Genomic DNA, 14,152 nt, shown 5'->3' with positions numbered 1-14,152 from the left:
GCCCGTGCGTCACCATTGCGAACAAGAAGGGGCTCAGGGCCTATCCCCGACGGAGTCCCGCTTTCACCTTGAACTTCTCTGGTACCGTCTTACAGCACACCGCACGCACCACTGTCTCCCAGCTAGCATACATGTCCTGCACCAGTGTAACACACTTCTCTGCCGCTCCAGACTTCCTCATAGGATACCAGAGCTCCTCTCTTGGCAACCTGTCGTAGGCCTTTTCTAGGTGTACAAAAAGGCAATGCGGCTCCCGCCGGCCCCCTCTGTACTTGTCTATGAGCATTCTGGGCGCAAATACTGCATCTGTGGTACTCGTCCTTTTTTTCGATGTGTATTTTATTTATTTTTCTCTTTCTCTTGTCATGAAGTGTCCCGCCGTGCATACCAGTCCTGGTATGGCCTTTGGCGGCTCCCCCTTTACCTTAGGCTGCAGCCGAAGGTAAAGAGTGTCTGATGATGTTCGGTTCGAGTAGCCTTGGGCGCCACTGGCTGTAATCATGGCGACTAAAGAGAAGGAGCTCCTGACAGATGTGGAGATGACTGGAGGGGGAAAAGACAGAGGACGGCTGCTTATAAAGAGCCCTTCCGCGCGGGCCTCCCTCGTTTACGGCCATACCACCCTGAACACGCCCGATCTCGTCTGATCTCGGAAGCTAAGCAGGGTCGGGCCTGGTTAGTACTTGGATGGGAGACCGCCTGGGAATACCAGGTGCCGTAAGCTTTTTCATGGTCGTCCTCTCTGTCCCCAGCAGGGGGTGCTGTCTCTCAAGAGCGCCAACATTTCACACACGGACACACGCCGCTCATCCCCTTGTGTCTGTCCCACCGGAGTCACCGCGAAGCCCGGCGCCACACGCGCTCGCTCAGTCACAGTTCCCCGCCTTACCTTTCGGGTCACTTTCCGTTGTCTCGCCGCCTGCCTCCGTCCGTCGCTCGCCGCCTTTCTTCTCATCCCTGTACAGTGTTTCTCCATGTGCGCTGTATTTCTTTTTCTCTCGTTCGTGTCTCTCGCTGTTGAATAATCCAGCCGCTGACCTCCGTACCGCTGGCTCTCCTAGACACTTCCATGCCTCCACCTGTACGCTACGTCATCGGGACCCACTGCCTTTGAACTCCTCATCCTCTTCGATGCCCCCCTCGCTTCTTTTTACGCTGGTCTCTGCTCCTTTGCGGTCGCCAGTAGTCACCGCTTCTACCCCTGGCTCTCTTTCATTTTTCCCCATTCATTCATCAGGTTCCGAGGAGTCTGCTTGTTGAAGTCCTGGGTTTACTTTGATGCGCCACGTGACCGGGCAGATGCGGAAGATGCATCGGCCATGTTGTTTCTTGTAAAGCAGGAACGTCGGCCTCCACCGGGACCTCCGTCTCCGGGGCGATGGGGGCGATGGGGGAGATGCGCCGTCGCTCCGGGCCGAGCGGCGGAGACGGGGCGGGGGTTGATTTGTGAATGAAGTCGTGAGTGAAGCTGACGGTGCGGGGGATGCGCTGGCGTCGAGCGAGGGCGCGGGGCTATCGCTTCTCGGCCTTTTGGCTAAGATCAAGTGTAGTATCTGTTCTTATCAGTTTAATATCTGATACGTCCCCTATCCGGGGACCAAATATTAAATTGATTTTTGGAACAGGGAGATGGAATAGGGGCTTGCTCCGTCCACTCCGCGCATCGACCCGGTATTGCAGTATCTCCGGGAACGGTGCACCCCCCGCTTTTGTGTCCGATGTCAAGGTTGCCGTGGCCTCCAACAACGTCATACGTAACCAACACACACGGGATCCAGATCTTGTCTGTGCCCTGCGTGACCAGCGACACCGTCCCCGTTGTTTCTGCCGGTAGGGAGCGGTAGATAGCGACACACGAGCGTGTCTGCCTGAAACCCTGTCCCTACCATTCGCCCCGTGCAGCCCGATAAAATCCCACTATGGACCAGAACTGAGCCTAAATGGATCGCATTTGAAACGGATGGATTGCCCCCGATAGACTGTGTCAGACTGGGCTCAGGGGGAAGTTCTCCCGGCCGTAGAGCGGCAGAAACCCCTCGCGGCATCAGGAGGACGGACGGAACGTGTTCCGGTTGTCCTCTGACTTCTTCGTGAAAATTGAAGCGTCCGTGTCGTTTTCGGCGTCCCGGCCCGTCAGAACTCAGAGTTGACGGTTTTTTTGACGGAGTGTGTGTGTGTGTGTGTGCGTGTGTGCGCGTGTGCGCGTGTACGTGTGTGTGTGTGCGCGCGCGAGAGGGATCGCGTGTGAGCTCCCGGAAGAGTCCGCGTGGGTTCCCCCCCGACTGAGAACGGCGTGCGTGTGAAAGCGGTCCGTGCGCGGGACGCGTGCGACTCATACTTACCTGGCAGGGGAGATACCATGATCAAGAAGGTGGTTCACCTAGGGCGAGGCTCAGCCATTGCACTGCGGCTGTGCTGACCCCTGCGAATTCCCCAAATGTGGGAATCTCGACTGCATAATTTCTGGTAGTGGGGGACTGCGTCCGCGCTCTCCCCTGTCGTGCTGTTCAAGAGCAAGTCTGTGTCGCTGGAGGCCGGGTTCACTGTTTATGGTCGCGCGCGCCCACCCTCCCCGGCCGGGCTGTGACCCAACCAGGGAGTTGTCGTTGCACATGGCAGGTGCACCGCGAAAGCGTGGATTTACGATCGGGCCAGAAAACAATCCAGAGTGTCCAAGTCCCTGAAATGCTCCTGCTTCTTGATCTCCACTCCCTGTAGCCTCACCGTTCCACCCGAGTTCCTCTCATCCCCACACATGTATGCTGTCTTGCTGCGACTAACTTTCGTTCCTCTCCTTTCCAGAGCATACCCCCACCTCTCTATAGTTTCACCGAGACACTTTACAGTTTATAGTTTATTTGGATTTCTAATTCTGCCTTTTATTATTTATTACTGTTATATTTTCTGGAACTCTGGCACAACAGTTTCCTTCGGGATTAATAAAGTTGTTCTTATCTTATCTTATCTTATCTTATCTTATCTTATCTTATCTCGACCTCCACCTGTTTTCTGCTCTCACTACAGATCACAACGGCATCTGCGAAGGTCACGGTCCGTGGAGATTCATGTCTACCCTCATCGGTCAGCCCGCCCGTGCGTCACCATTGCGAACAAGAAGGGGCTCAGGGCCTATCCCCGACGGAGTCCCGCTTCCACCTTGAACTTCTCTGGTACCGTCTTACAGCACACCGCACGCACCACTGTCTCCCAGCTAGCATACATGTCCTGCACCAGTGTAACACACTTCTCTGCCGCTCCAGACTTCCTCATAGGATAGCAGAGCTCCTCTCTTGGCAACCTGTCGTAGGCCTTTTCTAGGTGTACAAAAAGGCAATGCGGCTCCCGCCGGCCCCCTCTGTACTTGTCTATGAGCATTCTGGGCGCAAATACTGCATCTGTGGTACTCGTCCTTTTTTTCCATGTGTATTTTATTTATTTTTCTCTTTCTCTTGTCATGAAGTGTCCCGCCGTGCATACCAGTCCTGGTATGGCCTTTGGCGGCTCCCCCTTTACCTTAGGCTGCAGCCGAAGGTAAAGAGTGTCTGATGATGTTCGGTTCGAGTAGCCTTGGGCGCCACTGGCTGTAATCATGGCGACTAAAGAGAAGGAGCTCCTGACAGATGTGGAGATGACTGGAGGTGGAAAAGACAGAGGACGGCTGCTTATAAAGAGCCCTTCCGCGCGGGCCTCCCTCGTTTACGGCCATACCACCCTGAACACGCCCGATCTCGTCTGATCTCGGAAGCTAAGCAGGGTCGGGCCTGGTTAGTACTTGGATGGGAGACCGCCTGGGAATACCAGGTGCCGTAAGCTTTTTCATGGTCGTCCTCTCTGTCCCCAGCAGGGGGTGCTGTCTCTCAAGAGCGCCAACATTTCACACACGGACACACGCCGCTCATCCCCTTGTGTCTGTCCCACCGGAGTCACCGCGAAGCCCGGCGCCACACGCGCTCGCTCAGTCACAGTTCCCCGCCTTACCTTTCGGGTCACTTTCCGTTGTCTCGCCGCCTGCCTCCGTCCGTCGCTCGCCGCCTTTCTTCTCATCCCTGTACAGTGTTTCTCCATGTGCGCTGTATTTCTTTTTCTCTCGTTCGTGTCTCTCGCTGTTGAATAATCCAGCCGCTGACCTCCGTACCGCTGGCTCTCCTAGACACTTCCATGCCTCCACCTGTACGCTACGTCATCGGGACCCACTGCCTTTGAACTCCTCATCCTCTTCGATGCCCCCCTCGCTTCTTTTTACGCTGGTCTCTGCTCCTTTGCGGTCGCCAGTAGTCACCGCTTCTACCCCTGGCTCTCTTTCATTTTTCCCCATTCATTCATCAGGTTCCGAGGAGTCTGCTTGTTGAAGTCCTGGGTTTACTTTGATGCGCCACGTGACCGGGCAGATGCGGAAGATGCATCGGCCATGTTGTTTCTTGTAAAGCAGGAACGTCGGCCTCCACCGGGACCTCCGTCTCCGGGGCGATGGGGGCGATGGGGGCGATGGGGGCGATGGGGGCGATGCGCCGTCGCTCCGGGCCGAGCGGCGGAGACGGGGCGGGGGTTGATTTGTGAATGAAGTCGTGAGTGAAGCTGACGGTGCGGGGGATGCGCTGGCGTCGAGCGAGGGCGCGGGGCTATCGCTTCTCGGCCTTTTGGCTAAGATCAAGTGTAGTATCTGTTCTTATCAGTTTAATATCTGATACGTCCCCTATCCGGGGACCAAATATTAAATTGATTTTTGGAACAGGGAGATGGAGTAGGGGCTTGCTCCGTCCACTCCGCGCATCGACCCGGTATTGCAGTATCTCCGGGAACGGTGCACCCCCCGCTTTTGTGTCCGATGTCAAGGTTGCCGTGGCCGCCAACAACGTCATACGTAACCAACACACACGGGATCCAGATCTTGTCTGTGCCCTGCGTGACCAGCGACACCGTCCCCGTTGTTTCTGCCGGTAGGGAGCGGTAGATAGCGACACACGAGCGTGTCTGCCTGAAACCCTGTCCCTACCATTCGCCCCGTGCAGCCCGATAAAATCCCACTATGGACCAGAACTGAGCCTAAATGGATCGCATTTGAAACGGATGGATTGCCCCCGATAGACTGTGTCAGACTGGGCTCAGGGGGAAGTTCTCCCGGCCGTAGAGCGGCAGAAACCCCTCGCGGCATCAGGAGGACGGACGGAACGTGTTCCGGTTGTCCTCTGACTTCTTCGTGAAAATTGAAGCGTCCGTGTCGTTTTCGGCGTCCCGGCCCGTCAGAACTCAGAGTTGACGTTTTTTTGACGGAGTGTGTGTGTGTGAGAGATTCACGCAGGGCGGTGTGTGTGTGTGTGTGCGAGATGGATGGTGTGTGAGCTCCCGGATCCTGCAGTATTTGTGAAGAGTCCGCGTGGGTTCCCACCCCCAATTGAGTACGCGGTGCATACCCCCACTTCTCTAGATTGACCTCCACCTGTTTTCTGCTCTCACTACAGATCACAACGGCATCCGCAAAGGTCACGGTCCGTGGAGATTCATGTCTACCCTCATCCGTCAGCCCGTCCGTCACCATTGCGACCAAGAAGGGGCTCAGGGCCTATCCCCGACGGAGTCCCGCTTCCACCTTGAACTTTTATGCTATGGCCTTTGCTAGCTCCCTTTTTACCTTAGGCTGTAGCCTAAGGAGTGTCTGATGATTTTCGGTTCGAGTAGCCTCGGGCGCCACTGGCTGTAATCATGGAGACTAAAGAGAAGGAGCTCCTGACAGATGTGGAAATGACTGGAGGTGGAAAAGACAGAGGACGGCTGCTTATAAAATGCCCTTCCGCGCGGGTCTCCCTCGTTTACGGCCATACCACCCTGAACACGCCCGATCTCGTCTGATCTCGGAAGCCAACCAGGGTCGGGCCTGGTTAGTACTTGGATGGGAGACCGCCTGGGAATACCAGGTGCCGTAAGCTTTTTCATGTTCGTCCTCTCTGTCCCCAGCAGGGGGTGCTGTCTCTCAAGAGCGCCAACATTTCACACACGGACACCCGCGCTCATTCCCTTGTGTCTGTCCCACCGGAGTCACAGTGAAGCGCTCAGTCATAGTTCCTCGCCTTACCTTAAGGGTCAGTTTCCGTTGTCTCGCCGTCTCTGTCTGTCGCTCGTCGCCTTTCTTTTCATCCCTGTACAGTATTTTTCCATGTGTGCTGTATTTCTTTTTCTTTTGAATCATCCAGTCGCTGACCTCCGTACCGCTGGCTCTCCTAGACACTTCCATGCCTCCACATGTACGGCATGTCATCAGGACCCACTGCCTTTGAACTCCTCATCCTCTTCGTTGCCTTCCTTGCTTCTTTTCTTAAGAATAAGAATAAGAATAAGAACAACTTTATTAATCCCGAAGGAAATTGCAGTGCCAGAGTTACAGAAAATATAACAGTAACAAATCATAAAAGAAAGGCAGAATTAGAAATAAAAATAAACTATAAACTATAAAGTGTCTCAGTGAAACTATAAAGTGTCTTAGTAAGCAGTGATAAAACTATAAGTGTCTTAGTAACAACTGAGGTAAGGAGTGCACAATAGTATGATAGAAGGGAACATTGTAGTGTAGCTGTTACGAGATGAGATGAAATATGATGAAATATTGCACAGTTTCTGAATATTGCACAGAAATGAGATATTGCACATTTTTGTTTGTTTTTAAGTTAAAGATAGGTTGTTATGGTTGCCGGCGGCTGAATGGAGAGGAGTTAAAAAGTCTGATCGCCTCAGGAGGAACGACCTCCTGTGGCGTTCAGTGGAGCTCCTCGGTGGTATCAGTCTACGGCTGAAAGAGCTCTGACAGGACGTCAGTGTGGCATGCAGGGCTTGATGGATGTTGTCCATGATGCTGAGGAGCTTCTTCAGCATCCTCCTCTCTGACACCTGCACCACAGACTCCTGCTCCACGCCCAGGACAGATCCAGCTCTCCTGATGAGCTTGTTGAGTCTGTTAGCGTCAGCTGTCTTGAGCCTGCTGCCCCAGCACACAACAGCGTAGAAGATGACGCCGGACACCACCGAGTGGTAGAACATCTGCAGCATGGTCCTGCAGACATTGAAAGATCTGAGCCTCCTGAGGAAGAACAGGCGGCTCTGACCCTTTTTGAAGATGGCGTTGGTGTTAATAGTTGTAAAGTTGTAAATAGTTGACAAGTTGTAAATTACTTTGGAATTCTTTAAAGCTGGTGTTTGGTGTTGAAACATGCTGAATTTAATGTGATTCTCCACAATATATACTTCATATTTATTGAAATCCAGCCACAATTTAAAATAATAAAGTCATTTGGTCAGGAAGTGTTTATCTCACCAAGTCTAATGTTTTTGGCACAAGTTGAAAATGATTTTGGAAGTCTTTCAAGCTGGTGTCTGTTGCTGAAATATGCGTAATAGGACATGATTCTACACAATATAATTCATATTTACTTAAATCCAGCTGCAGCATTAAAGGATAAAGCCATTTGGTCAAAATTGTTTTTCTCATCAATTTGATGGTTTTTGACAAAAGTTGTAAATTTCTTAGGAATTCTTTAAAACCGGTTTTTGGTGCTGAAATATGCTGACTAGAATTTGAATCTACAGGATAGTTGTCAAATTTACTGTATTCCAACCAAGGGGATTAAAATATAAAGCAACATGGTCAACTAGTGTTTATCTCACCAAGTTGAAGGTTTTTGGCACAAGTTGTAAAGAACTCGAAGTCTTTGAAACCGGTGTCTGGTGCTGAATTATGCTGAATATATGTAGTTCTACATAATATATGGAACATTTACTCAAATATAGAAGCATATTCAAAAGATAAAGCCAGCTGGACATAAAGTGTTTACCTCACCAAGTTGAAGGTTTTTGGGTAAAAGCTGTAAATAACTGTAATTCTTTAAAGCTGGTGTCTGTTGCTGAAATATTACTGAACTGGACGTGAATTTATATTATATATGTCACATTTACTGAAATCCAGCCGCAAGTTAAAAAGATAAAGCCCTTTGGTCATTTTTTTTTTTTTATCCCACCAAGTTGAAGCTTTTTGGAACAACTTTTAAATAAAAAGGGGAATTTTTTAAAATTGTGACCTTTGCAGAAATATGTTGAATAGGACGTGATCCTACATAATATATGTCACATTTACTAATCTCCAGCCGCAGGTTTAGACGATAAAGCCCAATGGACACAGAGTATTTATCCCACCGAGTTGAAGGTTTTTGGCAAAAGTTGTATATAACTTTGTAATTCTTTAGAGTTAGTGTCCGGTACTTAGATAGGATGTGAATATACACTATATATGTCACATTTACTGAAATCTCGCTGCATGTTTAAGGGATAAAGCCATCGGGTTATATTTTTATCTTATCAAGTTGAAGCTTTTTGAATAAGTTTTAAGTAACAAGGGAATTCTTTAAAACTGGTGTCTGGTATTAAAATATGTCTAATATTACATGGTTCTTCAGAATATAGGTCACATTTACTTCAATCCAGACGCAGGTTTGAACTAGAGGGACTAAGGAGGGATCATTTGATCCCTAACCTTTGGAGACTACAGAGGGGTCATTTGATCCCCCTGCCATGGAATGTGGTCTGTCCAGTACGCTAATAATGTGGCAGCCCTCCTGCTGGGAGTTGAATGCAGTTTATCAGAGGAGCAGCTCTGGGAGGAGGGGGGAGAAAGAAGTGCGAATCAGTTTTACATGGATTTCACCTAATCAAGGGTAATTGTAACTTCATTGCTTCTGACTCTGATCTTTCTCTTGAAAGCTTGAATGTGCTTGTTTTTTTTTTGGAAATATTCTGCATTGCTTGATGCTGGATAACCACTTCTTGTGCAGGCTTGATACAGCACATGGGTGTTCAGGGTTGCCATGTCGACCATGTTATGGAACACGGTGACTGGCCATTTTCGTGTTCCTGCCCGCAGGCTGTACTCGCGCACCATCTGATCCAAGGCAACGACACCGGATTTTGTGGAGTGTTACTGGGTGATGGTGCTTGGCTTTCTTTTGTGGCTGTCCTCAGTCTGAACCACACCGTGTATACTGCTCATTACGTAGACAGTCTTCTTCCAGCTGGCTGCATACACTGTCAGGGTGGTGTCAGTCGTTGAAAACACCTGAGTGCTGAACTCATTGCATTTCATCTCCTGAGCCGAAGGGGGAATATCTCTGCAAATCTTATTGAGTGGCCCAAGACGGGTAGTTTTCCCGGTGAGCAACTTTTTGCAAGTGAAATTGAGGTGAAAAAAGAGTCCGTTGTGACGGTTCTGCCGTGGTCCAGAAATGGTCTCATCAACTTCATTACCACACTCTCGGACAGTCTCTCCTCTTTGGGACGACCAGGTTCTTTGCCAACATATGGAAATACATTGCAGATATATTTAATGTCAAATCACAAGCCACCCAGAACTTGATGCCAAACTTATCTGGTTTTGTAGCAATATATTGAATCAAAGGACAACGTTTCTGATGGGCAAAGCTGTTCATCAATTGTGATGTGACGACCAGGTCTGTACAGTCATGGCCAAAAGTTTGGAGAATGACACAACAATAGAACCATCTGGCAAACACCTAAAAACCATGAAGGAACAGACATTGTGAAAGTGGCAATCTCAAAACTTTTGGCCATGACTGTAGAATGTGAAGACCAAGGCCTCAGCTACATTTCACACCTTGCATTGTACTCCCAGCAAGTGGCTGCCTGCCATTAGTGCCATATTAGAATAAAAGCAGGTGGTCATCAGAAAAACCCCAAGGCTCAGAAATCCCATATCAGTTTCGAGCTGGTAAAGGGCAGTGTTTCCTCAAAGCGTCTCCAAGTGCTTGTTTATGGGGGAATGTGGGTATTCTGTAAGTCTTTCCAAAGAGTGTGGTTCAGTCCTGCTCTATATTTGTACAGCATCATGGAAACGCTGTGTTGGCATTTGGTGCTATACGAATAATCAAATTTGATTGGTCGTGACTTAACTGAGCAAGCTTTTGTGGCTCGTTGGTCTAGGGGTGTGATTCTCGCTTTGGGTGCGAGAGGTCCCGGGTTCAAATCCTGGAGGAGCCCGAGTCCTTCTAATGCTACATTCTGCTGTGTCATACGGACAGATCCGGTCTACTCATCGCACACACCTTGCGTCCTTTGCTTCAGCAGCGATGTTCAACCATCACAGACTTATCCACTCAATGATTACTTGCATAGAAGAAAAAACTCCCAAGTTTCAGCTTCACAAGGAGGACACCTTTGTAGTATTTGGTTCTCAGGACCACTTCAGCACCATCACACTTTGTCTCCATTCTTCAGGCATCTTCTCACCCTCTAAGATCCAGTTGAATAATCTAGTCAGAAAATCTACCGCTGCCTCTCCTAGACCCTTCCACACCTCCACGGGTGTATCATCAGGACCAACAACTTTTCCACCCTTCATCCTCTTCAACGCCTTCCTCACTTCACTTTTAGTAATTTGTGCTACTTTGGGGCCTACAATAGTTCCCTCTTCTACCCTTGCCTCTCTTTCATTTTCCCCATTCATCAGCTCTTCAAAGTACTCTTTCCATCTTCCCATCACTCTTCTAGCATCTGTCAATACATTTCCCTCTCTGTCCTTAATCACCCGTACCTGTTGTACATCCTTTCCATATTTATCTCTCTGTTTCGCCAACCTGTATAGATCATTCTCACCCTCCTTACTGTCCAACCGAGCATACAAGTCATCGTACGCCCTTTGTTTTGCCTTTGCTACCTCTATCTTTACCTTTCGCCGCATCTCCCTGAACTCTTGTTTGTTCTCTTCAGTCCTCTCAGTATCCCACTTCTTCTTCGCTAACCGTTTTCTTTGTGTATACTCCCGCACTTCCTCATTCCACCACCAAGTCTCCTTATCTACTTTTCTTCCAGATGACACACCAAGTACTCTCCTATCTGTCTCCCTGATAACACTAGCTGTAGTTGCCCAATCATCTGGAAGCTCACCGTGACTACCCAGAACCTTTCTCAACTCCTCCCTGAAAACCATGCAACACTCGTCCCTTTTCAGCTCCCACCACTTTGTCCTCCACTCTGCCTTTGTTCTCTTCATCTTCCTTGACACTAGGAGTCATCCTACAAACCACCATCCTATGCTGTCTGGCAACACTCTCACCTACAACTGCTTTGCAGTCACTGATCTCTTTCACGTTACCTCGTCTATACAAGATGTAGTCTAGCTGCGTGCTCCTACCTCCGCTCTTATAAGTTACCCTATGTTCCTTTTTTTCTGGAAAAAGGTGTTCACTACAGCCATTCCCATCCTTTTTGCAAAATCTACTACCATCTGTCCCTCTGCATTCCTATCCTAGATACCTAATCTGCCCATCACTTCTTCATCCCCTCTATTGCCTTCACCAACATGTCCGTTGACGTCTGCACCAATTACCACTCTCTCATTTCTGGGAATATTCTGCATCACTTCATCCAACTCATTCCAGAACTTCTCCTTCTCTTCAGATTCACATCCCACCTGCGGGGCATAGCCACTAACAACATTGAGCATCACACCTGCAATTTCCAATTTCAGACTCACAAGTCTGTCTGACATTATTTTCACCTCTTGGACGTTCCTTACAAACTCCTCCTTCAAGATAACTCCTACTCCATTTCTCTTCTTGTCAGTACCATAATAGTACAACTTAAAGCCTGCTCCTAAGCTTCTAGCCTTACTACCTTTCCACCTGGTCTCCTGGACACACAGCATATCCACCCTCCTTCTCTGCATCATGTCGACCAACTCTCTACCTTTTCCTGTCATAGTCCCAATATTCAAAGTCCCTACTCTCAGTCCCAGGCTCTTTCCTTTCCTCCTCTCTCTCTGCTTCCGAACACGCACTCCTCTTCTTCTTGTTCTTCGACCCACAGTAGCCCAATTTCCATTAGTACCCTGTAGGTCATCAGTACCAATGGCGGTCGTTGTTAACCCGGTCCGCGACCGATCCGGTATGGTATAGTTTTGGTTGACTCACATGTTTGGTTTAGGCAAAACTTTAACGCCGGATGCCCTTCCTGACGCAACCCTCTGCATTTATGCTTGGGACCAGCTCAGGGAGACACTGCTCCATGCCCCCCCGAAGGCAGGCTTGGAGAGACACGGGGCAGTGCCACACTGAGGCTGCATTCCAATGCTGCTCCAAATCAACTCATAAAATCTATTAACCAAATAAATGTCAACTTTATCTGGAGGAACAGACCACACAATCTAAAAAAAAAAAAAAAAAAAAATCATATTTGGTGAAAGAAACAAGTGAAGGAGAGCTGAAAGTGATAGATTTTGACTGCCTGGATGGGACATTGAAGGTGAACTGGTTGAAATCCTGGATCAAACAATCATTCTTTCTGGCATTATATTCCAAACTACTTATTCAACAAAGTCGGTGGCCTAAGTCTTCTGCTCATCTCTGACTTTGAAAATTTGACAGGAATCTTGTTGATATCAGAGTTCCATATACAAATTTTATTATACTGGAAAATGATATATATACACACACACACACAATTCCTCACCACACAGTACAATAATTTGGAACAATAGACATGTACTGCATCACAACAAATCTCTATTTTACAAGGAATGGTTTAAGAAAGGTATATGGTCAATAATTGACTTGATGGATGACAATGGCAGTCTTCTAGACTATGAACAATTCTGTACTAAACACAGATTTAACCCTCCCATATTAGAGTTCATAAAGTTATGAAACGCACTACCTCGACAATTTGTATTCCTGACCAAAAATATAATGCATACCAAACCATATAACCACAGTTACCCCAACTATCACTCCAGGGAATCTCAATTCTGGACAGAAAATGCAGCAACTCCTTTATTAGGAAATGTTTCACCCCTGGACGTCAAAACAAAAATAATGTTTTAAATAAATTTGATAAGGAATCGATTGCCACGCTGCGAACTATGTATCTGACTCTACCCATACCCCCCAAGGTAAAAGGGACCCACTTCAAAATTATGAGTGACATCTACCCATCTAAGGAATTATTGAGGGTACGCTTTAATTTTGAAGATAATATTTGTACATTTTGTGAAGATAACACTGACTGTCACGAACCGCTGGGGCGGACTCGGGCAGGGAACCATGCTTCGGGGCAGAGATAGGTTGAAAGCGCTTTTATGGGGGTTGAAATGGCGGAACGGGATGCAGACGGGATGGGATGCAGGGTCTCACCAGGACGGGTTGCAGACGGGGCTGGTTGCAGACCGGGCTGCGGACTGGACGGGTGTCCAGACGGGACTGCAGAGGCTGGGTCTCACCAGTACGGGTTGCAGACAAGACGGGTTGCAGACGGGACGGGTTGCAGACGGGACTGCAGAGGCTGGGCCTCACCAGTACGGGTTGCAGATGGGACGAGTTGCAGACTGGACGGGATGCAGACTGGACGCTAGTGCAGATGGGACGCAGGGGCTCACCGGGACGGGTATGCAGACGGGACGGGTGTCAGACACCCTAACACACTTGGTCCAGTCGTAACAAGGGAGGGGACAGAGGTTACACTGGCCGACTTGGTCCGGTCGTAACGAGGGACGGGACAGACGTTACACCTGGGGTCTGGCCGTGGCAAGGGATGGGGTCCTAGTCGTGGCAGGGCTTCACAGTGGTCTGTGAGGGCCACAATGGCAGGGGTGGGGTCCGGTCGTGGCAGGAGTGGGGTCCGGTCGTGGTAGGGGTAGGGGTAGGGGTAGGGGTAGGGGTAGGGGTGGCAAGGGCTTCACAGTGGTCTGTGAGGGCCACAATCCCCCGGCGCCAGGCAGAGCGTGCCACTGCCCTTTATAGAGATCTTGATTAGCGGCATCTGCTGCAGCTGGCGCCGATTACAATGGGGATCAGGTGTGATATCCTGACACTGACACCACTGACCATATATTTTTCTTATGCGAAAAAGTACAGGGCTTTTGGGCTAAAACTCAAAAATGGGTTAAAGATCATTTTCCATCGTCACCACTTTCCTTCTCAAGAGATGATATAACATTTGGACTACTTTTAAGCAACAAAAGAGATGAACTCTGTGTCAATGTTATTTTAGGCCTGTCCAAGTTCATCATTCACAAAAACAGAATGCAAAAATGTTCCCCAAATTTTAATTTCTTCAAAAACGATTTTGAATTATACAAAAAAAAGTCTTAAAACTTATGGAAAAA

General features: G+C 48.9%; 6 non-coding genes across 6 annotated transcripts; all 6 read left to right on the top strand.

The window, feature by feature from the left end:
- The first annotated feature begins 605 nt into the window (after positions 1 to 605).
- LOC147220191 (5S ribosomal RNA) lies at positions 606 to 724 on the top strand. The gene has a single exon (XR_015108264.1). It is a non-coding gene; the product is annotated as a 5S ribosomal RNA (ribosomal RNA).
- A 790-nt stretch (positions 725 to 1,514) lies between these two features.
- LOC147220190 (U2 spliceosomal RNA) lies at positions 1,515 to 1,705 on the top strand. Its single transcript, XR_015108071.1, has one exon. It is a non-coding gene; the product is annotated as a U2 spliceosomal RNA (small nuclear RNA).
- Positions 1,706 to 2,334: 629 nt separating this feature from the next.
- LOC147220189 (U1 spliceosomal RNA) lies at positions 2,335 to 2,498 on the top strand. The gene has a single exon (XR_015108142.1). It is a non-coding gene; the product is annotated as a U1 spliceosomal RNA (small nuclear RNA).
- Positions 2,499 to 3,694: 1,196 nt separating this feature from the next.
- Positions 3,695 to 3,813, top strand: LOC147220188 (5S ribosomal RNA). The gene has a single exon (XR_015108263.1). It is a non-coding gene; the product is annotated as a 5S ribosomal RNA (ribosomal RNA).
- An 808-nt stretch (positions 3,814 to 4,621) lies between these two features.
- Positions 4,622 to 4,812, top strand: LOC147220187 (U2 spliceosomal RNA). Its single transcript, XR_015108111.1, has one exon. It is a non-coding gene; the product is annotated as a U2 spliceosomal RNA (small nuclear RNA).
- Positions 4,813 to 5,805: 993 nt separating this feature from the next.
- Positions 5,806 to 5,924, top strand: LOC147220186 (5S ribosomal RNA). The gene has a single exon (XR_015108472.1). It is a non-coding gene; the product is annotated as a 5S ribosomal RNA (ribosomal RNA).
- The last annotated feature ends 8,228 nt before the right edge of the window (positions 5,925 to 14,152 follow it).

The sequence above is a fragment of the Fistularia commersonii genome, chromosome 24 (assembly GCF_037954325.1).
Source record: "Fistularia commersonii isolate RoL2024-O1a breed Wild chromosome 24, RoL_Fcom_v1.0, whole genome shotgun sequence".
NCBI classification, from domain to species: Eukaryota; Metazoa; Chordata; class Actinopteri; order Syngnathiformes; family Fistulariidae; genus Fistularia; species Fistularia commersonii.
Note: the sequence above shows the minus strand (reverse complement) of the source record. Positions and strands in the feature narration are given on the sequence as shown.